We start from the raw sequence: 9,165 nt of genomic DNA, 5'->3' as shown, positions 1-9,165 counted from the left end.
TCCCAGCGACCCTCTACAAGGTCACATAGGTTTGGGGTCCATTTGTGGTTCGCATTCCACTTTTGGAGTATATGGTTTGTGTTGCCCCTATCCCTATGTGTCCCCCATTGCATTCTATTGTAACTATACATTGTTTGCACTGTTTTCTAAGACTATACTGCATATTTTTGGTATTGTGTACATATATCTTGTGTATATTTGCTATCCTCATACTGAGGGTACACTCTGAGATACTTTGGCATATTGTCATAAACATAAAGTACCTTTATTTTTAGTATATCTGTGTATTGTGTTTTCTTATGATATTGTGCAAGTGACACTAGTGGTAGTGTAGGAGCTTCACTCGTCTCCTAGTTCAGCCTAAGCTGCTCTGCTAAGCTACCATTATCTATCAACCTATGCTGCTAGACACCCTATACACTAATAAGGGATAACTGGGCCTGGTGCAAGGTGCAAGTACCCCTTGGTACTCACTACAAGCCAGTCCAGCCTCCTACACTACATCACCCACAATCCTTTGCTAACACAAAAAGACCACAATAGCTAGCCACGTAAATCACAGAGACAACTACACACACAAACCACAACCACCCATTCAATTGTCACAGACCACACATCCATTCTCCCCCCGACGATACTCAACACCCTCTCCACAACACACACCACACAACACCAATGTCCCTACAAAGGCACCCCTGTTTCATTGATGAGGAGTTGCTGGTCATGGTTGAGAAAATAGTCAGGGTAGAGCCACAGCTGTTTAGAGCACAGATCCAGCAGATCTCCATTGCCAGGAAGATGGCGCTATGGCGGAGAATCGTGGACCAGGTGAATGCCATGGGACAGCATCCACAAACAAGGGACTACATCAGGAAGATTTGGAACAACCTACAGGGGAAGGTACGTTCCAAAGCAGCAAGGCGCTAGCTCGCCATCCAGAGGACTGGCGGTGGACCCCCACCTTCTCCCCTACAGCTGAAAGCATGGGAAGAGCAAGTCTTGGTAATCCTGCATCCTGAGGGACACACTGGAGTTGCCGGAGGACTGGACACTGGTGAGTCAATTTTACTACCTATCCCCCCATACCTGCATGCCACCACCCCTCACCCTGAAACCCATCTCTCCACTCTATCCCACACTATGCACCACCACAATTAACTAACCCAAATGCCAAGCCTGCATGTCATACCCACTGCATGCACATCCCTCTCAGCCCTGCATGTAAACCCACCACCAATGCATGCACAGCATGGAGAACTAACAATCCCACAATACATTACCATACACAAACAAAGGTGGTAGGGCAACAGCAACAATATAGAGGAAGCTAGGGATTCAGAATATGCCACAGACATATAGCATATTACACCACTTACATCCCCACAGGTGCCCCAGCCAATCTCAGTGGCAAGGAGGTGCCACGGCTACCCAGCCCCCCACCAGAAGATGCCCCCAGTGAGGACAGCAACTGTGGAGTTCTGGATCTGGATGAACTCCCTGGCCCATCAGGGACCACTGGTCAGTCAGATACCCCAGCCCAAAGCCACTCCACCACAGAGCCTCCCCCTCAGTATCCAACACCACAGTAGCCACCCAACGTCCCCAGACATCTGTCCCCAGGACACGTCAATCAGCAGTGTGTCCACCTGTACAGGGACGCCAGTCCACACCTCACAGGCAAGACAATGAGGGTCCTGGTAGCAGTGTGCACACAGTTCAGGGGACACAGGCACAGAGGGCCAGGGACACTCAGAGGACAGCTGTACACCAGGGGGAGATAGGCCCAGGGAACTGACTGTTCAGGAGGCACGCACTAATGTCCTGGGGGCTTACCAATAATCCCAGAACAAGACTTGTCAAGTGATAGACATCAACCAGGAGATCAAGAAAGAATTGCAGGCCCTGAACACCACCATGGTCTCCATAGCAGGGGTGCTGGGTGATATGGCCAACATCATGAAGGAGTACACATCACACCAGTGGGCCCCTTCCACTAGCCAGTCAACTGACCAGCCCTCCAAATTTTCTGCATCTAGTGGACAGAAGGCCAGGCCACAGGTCCCACAGGCCATTAGCACCCCTCCCCCTGCAGAAGGTGAACCACCCCACAAACATTCCCTGCGACCCAGACAGACACCAGAGATACTTGCCAAGACCAAGATTACTACCAGGAAAAGAGCCCCTCCTGAATGTTCCACTTGTGTTCCACTGTGCCGCCTTGTCCACTTTGAACTACCATTGCTCCCCTTCCTATGGACCCTTGGACACTGGCCCATTGCTAAAAACAGATTGGACCACTACCCTGGACTATTCCCAACCATTGCCCCACTCTTTTGCACTTCCCATTGTAGAACAATATTCAATAAACACCCTTGGACACAAATTGGATAATAGTGCTTTATCTACAGGTAATGAACAATGTAACGAACTGTAATGAACTGCATGATCCTGTGTAAATGTCCAGTAACATGTTGACCCATTCAACTCATGTGCCTCAGCAATCTGTACAAATCACAGCAGTACACTGTTGGAACAACACTAACATCTGCAATAAAGGAAGATGTAGGTGACAGTCAGGTGGGATGCAAAGGGAATGACTGGTATCATGCAGCAGTCACACAGTACAACACTAAAATGTAGTATTGCTTAGTTCACCAGTTTTACCTGAGTATCATTGGAAGTACTGGTGGATCACATGTGACCTGTTGTCCACATCCTCCTCCTCTTCCTCCTCCTGAGTGTCCTCGGTGTCCACTGCTGCCACAACTGCATTGTCACCCCCCCTCCTCCTGCAGATAGGGTACGTGCTGTCTGTGGGCCAAATTGTGCAAAATGCAGCAAACAACAATGATTCTGTAGACCCTCTCAGGGGAGTAGCATAGAGATCCACCTGTCAGATGGAGGCACCTGAACCTAGCCTTCAGGAGACCGAAGGTCCTTTCTATGATCCTCCTGGTACGGCCATGGGCATCATTGTACCTATTTTCAGCCCCTGTTCTCGGATTCCTAACAGGGGTCATGAGCCAGGACAGGTTTGGGTAGCCGGAATTACCTGCAAGAAGTAAAGGACACACATTATCCCTGTGCAATGGCATGGGCCATGACTCCTGAAGGCATACACTCACAAATATTGGGTGGGGACACAGGCTCACCTATTAGCCACACTCTGTGCTTGTGTAGTTGTGCCATCAGCTGTTGGACACTGCTATTCCTCAGGACAAAGGCAACATGCACCAACCCTGGATATATGATAGTGATGTGGGAGCTGTATTGGTCAGCCAGGCACACCATCTGGACATTGAGTGAGTGGCAAGTCTTCCGATTCCTGTACACTTGTTCATTGGCCCGGGGGGGTCTAAGGCAATAGGGACAAGCTTACTGTCACATGGAAAGAGCCTGTTGCCAGGAAATGGAGCACTGAGAGTACCTGCACAAGAGGGGGGGGTTGCTGTGGTTCTACGGATAGCAGGTAGCAGATCAGGCTCCAATTGTTCACACAGCTCTTTGATTGTGGCCCTTTCCAGATGATAGGTCAGTATGATGTGCCGGTCCCCCAGTGTAGCCAAGTCCACAATGGGTCTGTACACAGGTGCTTGCTTCCTCCTATTCCTCCGCAGTGGTTGGTACCTAAGAGACTCAGATGTAGAAAAGGAGTGTCAACAGGAACCATGAACACACTACAGCAGTGTACACAGAGCATGTTTGTATGTTGGACACTGGAACTGTGTAGGTGAGTACATTCGACTACAATGACACACTTTTTAATCTGTACATGTGTACCAGCATTAGAAAATGGCACCTGCCTGTCTTGTATTCAGGGACAGGTGAAAGTGACCTCTCACCGCTGACGTTGGCATCATGACAGAAGGTGGTCCGCACCACTGTGCAATTCCTCATTGGCTTACATGGCCATCTATAGAGTATGGGAACCAATGATGACCAATGCCGGTGGTGACAGTGTTCACTGCCGCGGACGTGACCACCATTTCCTTTGTAACACAGAACAACATCTCCACTGCATGTGCTGCTGTGACCTGTATCTGGAACCTGCCATGGTTCATATTACAGGTGAAACGGCCCCAGCCTTTACGTCAGAGCAGCTGGAGTGCCTTGTACCCCAGTATAGCCAGTTGTATGGGCCTCCAGACCAACAGGTGAGTACACCATGGGTACGTTGCATTCAACATGACTGCATGGAGATGGGTGTGTGTGTGCTGGCAGTGTGTCAGGTGGGGGGGTATGGCTGGTGGTAGTGTCAGTGCAAGGGTATGGGTCATGCGTGTCCCTTATGAGGGGAAATGCTTTTTGTGGGTCATATGTGTGACATGCTGGATTGTCAGGTTCATGGTGTCCCACCTTCTGAGAAGGGATTGTGGTGTGCCATCACCAAGGATGTGGATCTGTGAGTGCGGGGACACCATTTCACGTGTGCACTATACATAGGTCACTACCTATGTATAGCGTCACAATGGTAACTCCGAACATGGCCATGTAACATGTCTAAGATCATGGAATGGTCACCCCAATGCCATTCTGGCATTGGGGAGACAATTCCATGATCCCCGAGTCTCTAGCACAGACCCGGGTACTGCCAAACTGCCTTTCCTGGGGTTTCACTGCAGCTGCTGCCAACCCCTAAGACAGGTTTCTGCCCTCCTGGGGTCCAGCCAGGCCTGGCCCAGGAAAGCAGAACAAAGGACTTCCTCAGAGAGAGGGTGTTACACCCTCTCCCTTTGGAAAAAGGTGTCAGAGCTGGGGAAGACTAGCCTCCCCCTCTCTCAGAGGAAATCCTTTGTTCTGCCTTCCCGGGCCAGGCCTGGCTGGACCCCAGGAAGGCAGAAACCTGTCTGAGGGGTTGGCAGCAGCAGCAGCTGCAGTGAAACCCCGGGAAAGGTAGTTTGGCAGTACCCGGGTCTGTGCTAGAGACTCGGGGATCATGGAATTGTCTCCCCAATGCCAGAATGGCATTGGGGTAACAATTCCATGATCTTAGACATGGCCATGTTCGGAGTTACCATTGTGACGCTATACATAGGTAGTGACCTATGTATAGTGCACGCGTGTAATGGTGTCCCCGCACTCACAAAGTCCAGGGAATTTGCCCTGAACGATGTGGGGGCACCTTGGCTAGTGCCAGGGTGCCCACACACTAAGTAACTTTGCACCCAACCTTCAACAGGTGAAGGTTAGACATATAGGTGACTTATAAGTTACTTAAGTGCAGTGGTAAATGGCTGTGAAATAACGTGGATGTTATTTCACTCAGGCTGCAGTGGCAGGCCTGTGTAAGAATGGTCAGAGCTCCCTGTGGGTGGCAAAAGAAATGCTGCAGCCCATAGGGATCTCCTGGAACCCCAATACCCTGGGTACCTTAGTACTATATACTAGGGAATTATAAGGGTGTCCCAGTATGCCAATGTGAATTGATGAAATTGGTCACTAGCCTGTAAGTGACAATTTGGAAAGCAGAGAGAGCATGACCACAGAGGTTCTGGTTAGCAGGGCCTCATTGAGACAGTTAGTCATCACACAGGGAACACATACAGGGCACACTTATGAGCACTGGGGCCCTGGCTAGCAGGGTCCCAGTGACACATACACTAAAACAACATATATACAGTGAAATATGGGGGTAACATGCCAGGCAAAATGGTACTTTCCTACATACAGCATTGGGAATACTTGCAGTTCTGGTTCCATGGCGGCAGCTGACTCCTGTGTGTCCCTGGAGGTGAGTGGCTCCTTTTAAATGATGTGTTTCCGCCAGTCGTTTGGTGTTGTTGTTACCGCTCCGGAAATTGTGGTGGTGTGCTATGTCTTAATATGGTAGGCGGATCCTTGTCTTCTGCCTGCCTGTAGGTGGCTGCCACCATATTCGGTGTTCGTACTGCGCTGGAGGTTGGTGTGGTACATTGGCTGTATATGGGAGGGATCACCCCCATGGTCATAATTTGGCGGACATTACCGCCAGCCTGTTGGCGGTGATACCACTAAGTTAATATTGTTCATATCTTGACTTGTGTATGTTGGATTTTTGTCATTTTGCTCTAGTTTGATTTATATAAATGTTACCTATTTTTCTAAACTGGTGTGGTGTCCATTTTGTAGTGTTCCACTGTATTACTGTGTGTGGTGGTACAAATACTTTACACATTGCTTCTGACATTAAGCCTGCCTGCTCGTGCCAAGCTACCAAGGGGTGAGCGGGGGTTAACTGAATGTGATTCTACTTTACCCTGACTAGAGTGAGGGTCCTTGCTAGGACAGGAGGTAACCTGACTGCCAGCCAAAGACCCCATTTCTAACATTGGTGGTTAGCAGTGAGGATTTGGCTTTGTATTTGTACTTGACATACAGTGATTAAGTGAACACTACTGTTTCCAGTGCAGACCGTTAAGTGGCCACATACAGCTTGTTTTTGCTTTTTCTCTTTTCGGATTTGTTTTCCTTACTTCCATATTTTTGCTGATCTTTTATTGACTTTTGAATTTCATTGGGAATTCTTTTTCTGCCTTGGAACGTCGCACTTTTGTTCATTCTTTATCATGTCTCAATCTGGAGATGCATCAGCTGGAGCTGCTTTTGACTTAGGGAAACTGCAGAGCTATACAGTTGCTCAGTTGAGACAGTTCTGCAAAAATCTTGTCTGTCCCATTAAGGGCTCCACCAGGAAGAGGAGCTGCAGCAGGCACTGAGGATCTGGGTGACAGCCAAGGAAGCTGAGGAGCACACAGAGGGGGAGGATGAGGAGGTGCAATCCATACACAATGGTATAGTGGGTGGGCCTGTTATGTCCAGAGAGAGAGTTTCCAGGGCAGGTAGCTGTGTGTTATCCAAGGGTCTGACCCCTGAAGAGCTACAGGACAGACAGGCAGAGAGGGCTCACCAGTTGGAGTTGGAGAAGTTTAGGACGCAGAGGGAGATGGAAGAAAGTCCCACCAAATCTAGGCCCAGTTTCTTCCAAGGACCTGAAGAACATACTATAGACTTCAAAGGTGGAGTAGCTATTTTTAATGATGTGTCATATGTTGTACAGAAAAGGATGATGGACAGATTACTGAACAATGCAAACACTCACCCGCTGTCAAAGATCTGGGTTTAATCCATTGTTCTTTTGCTCACCATGCCACCCAGTTTGGACCCAGCCATATGCATATCAGTCTTGACCCCACTCCTCATGGAAACAGTTGAGTCCAAACTGCCAAGCTAGGTCCTCCCTTGATCAGAATTAAGAATCCTAGGACTGGTTTTAGGGAATCACCCTTCATCAGCCAGGCTAGCTTGACTCCAGTGACACAGTGAGCACGGAACCCACGTCTGGGCATACCCTTCCCACAGATCTGGGTTCAATCCATTGTTCTTTTGCTCACCATGCCACCCCAGTTTGGACCCAGCCATATGCAAATCAGTCGTGACCCTGTTCCTCATGGGAACAGTCCAGATGGAACCGCCAAGCCAGGTCCTCCCTGGACCGGAAACACTCATCCTGGGACCGGTTTCATGGTATAGAAATGGTCAAAAGCATTAACTTGATTTTAGGAAGGGGATTTACATCAACCCATATTTCTCTGTTGAGTGCTCCTAGATCCTCACACTCTCATAATTCCCCATTTTTTTTAGCTACCACCAAATATAAAAGCAAAAATGAGGACTAAACTAGTTCAATGATTCCTTTACTGTATAATCTTTCCAAATCATGTTCCAGATTATTCATGACACTGAAAGGCACCACCCTTAATTTATGCTTGACAGGAATAACAATGTCTTTGGTTCTAATTTTGTGTTCTTAACCTTTTATCTTTCCCTGTTCACCATGCACCATTGGATACTGGTGCAATAAATCCTCTATACCGTTTTCATTGTGCACCACAGTTACCTGTTCACTGGTGCCTGGTTGTATATCATGCCAAAAAGCCACTGATAGAACAACCCCAATATGTTCAGTCCTTTAACTGCTACTTAAACTTTACAATATATCTGCCTTTGTTTAAAAGTCAGAATGTCCTTAAAATACCCCTGCAAATCAATCTTTCTTCATTCATACAATACTAGAGATCTATTTGCTGGCATTAAACTACATTCATCCCATTTATGGTAAAATAATTCTTAAGTGACTATTGTGATGCCGGCACCGGAGTTTATTAAAAAACTCACTACTTTGTCACCAATTTGAACGTCAATTTATGGATTAACAGAGGGCTTGGGGGTTCCTTGTTTGATCTCATTTTCAGACACAACAAGAACCATATCTTGTACTTCATCTATCAGCTCATCCGCATTACTTTTGCACTCCACACATGCTGCAGTAACATTGGTATGTTTGTGTTTAGTACTCAGGCATACCATAGCAAAATGACAAACTTTCATACAAATGCGACACTGTCCATTCTTTGCTGGACAGGCTTTTCATCCCTTAACATATATGGCATTTCCACATCTGAAACAAATAGTAGTTTGTTTGAAAAATGAATTATTTTGACTGTATCTATCCACAGGAGACTTTAGTATATTTAATTTCTAACCCTCGCCCTCTTTTGCTTTGATGCTCTTGACCTGTTCCTGTACTTTAGCATCGGATTTTTGTTGCAGCTTTGACAGAGGTTTCAATACTTTTTGCCCCCTTAATTGTTTCAGTAGAGGAAGGGTTTCCCATCGAGAGTAACTTTTGCTTAATTCCTCTATCCATACAATGACAAATAAACTGACCATACATACATCAATTGTTCTGCGAAATTTTCAAATTGACACTCTGCACTGTTTTCTTAACACATATAGATTTGTGTCCACATCTTCACTAGGTTTCTTTTCCTGTTTAAAGAATTTGTGCCTCAACACTACTAGGCCTGGTGGTACATCGGATCTTTCCACAAGTTTTTTTGCAGCTTCCCGGAAAACATCCATGTCTTCTCCTTCCAACGCCTGAACATCAGGTAGATGTTTGAATGCAGACCTACCCTCAAATCCAAGGGAATGCAACAGTAAAAATGTATTTAGTTCAGTCCTAAATCGCGATTCACCAATGGCACCCAAATATGTTTCAAATGCATCATACTGTTGCTTCAAAGGTATAGGTGGTTCTCCTGGTGCTTCCAAAAAATGGTGGCAGTGGAGAGACAGATTGCATAGTTCAAGTCTGGTGGAAGAGGTCAACAGATAACCTGTACT

This window comes from Pleurodeles waltl, unplaced genomic scaffold, assembly GCF_031143425.1.
Source record: "Pleurodeles waltl isolate 20211129_DDA unplaced genomic scaffold, aPleWal1.hap1.20221129 scaffold_59, whole genome shotgun sequence".
Taxonomy (NCBI): domain Eukaryota; kingdom Metazoa; phylum Chordata; class Amphibia; order Caudata; family Salamandridae; genus Pleurodeles; species Pleurodeles waltl.
This window is presented reverse-complemented; position numbering follows the sequence as displayed.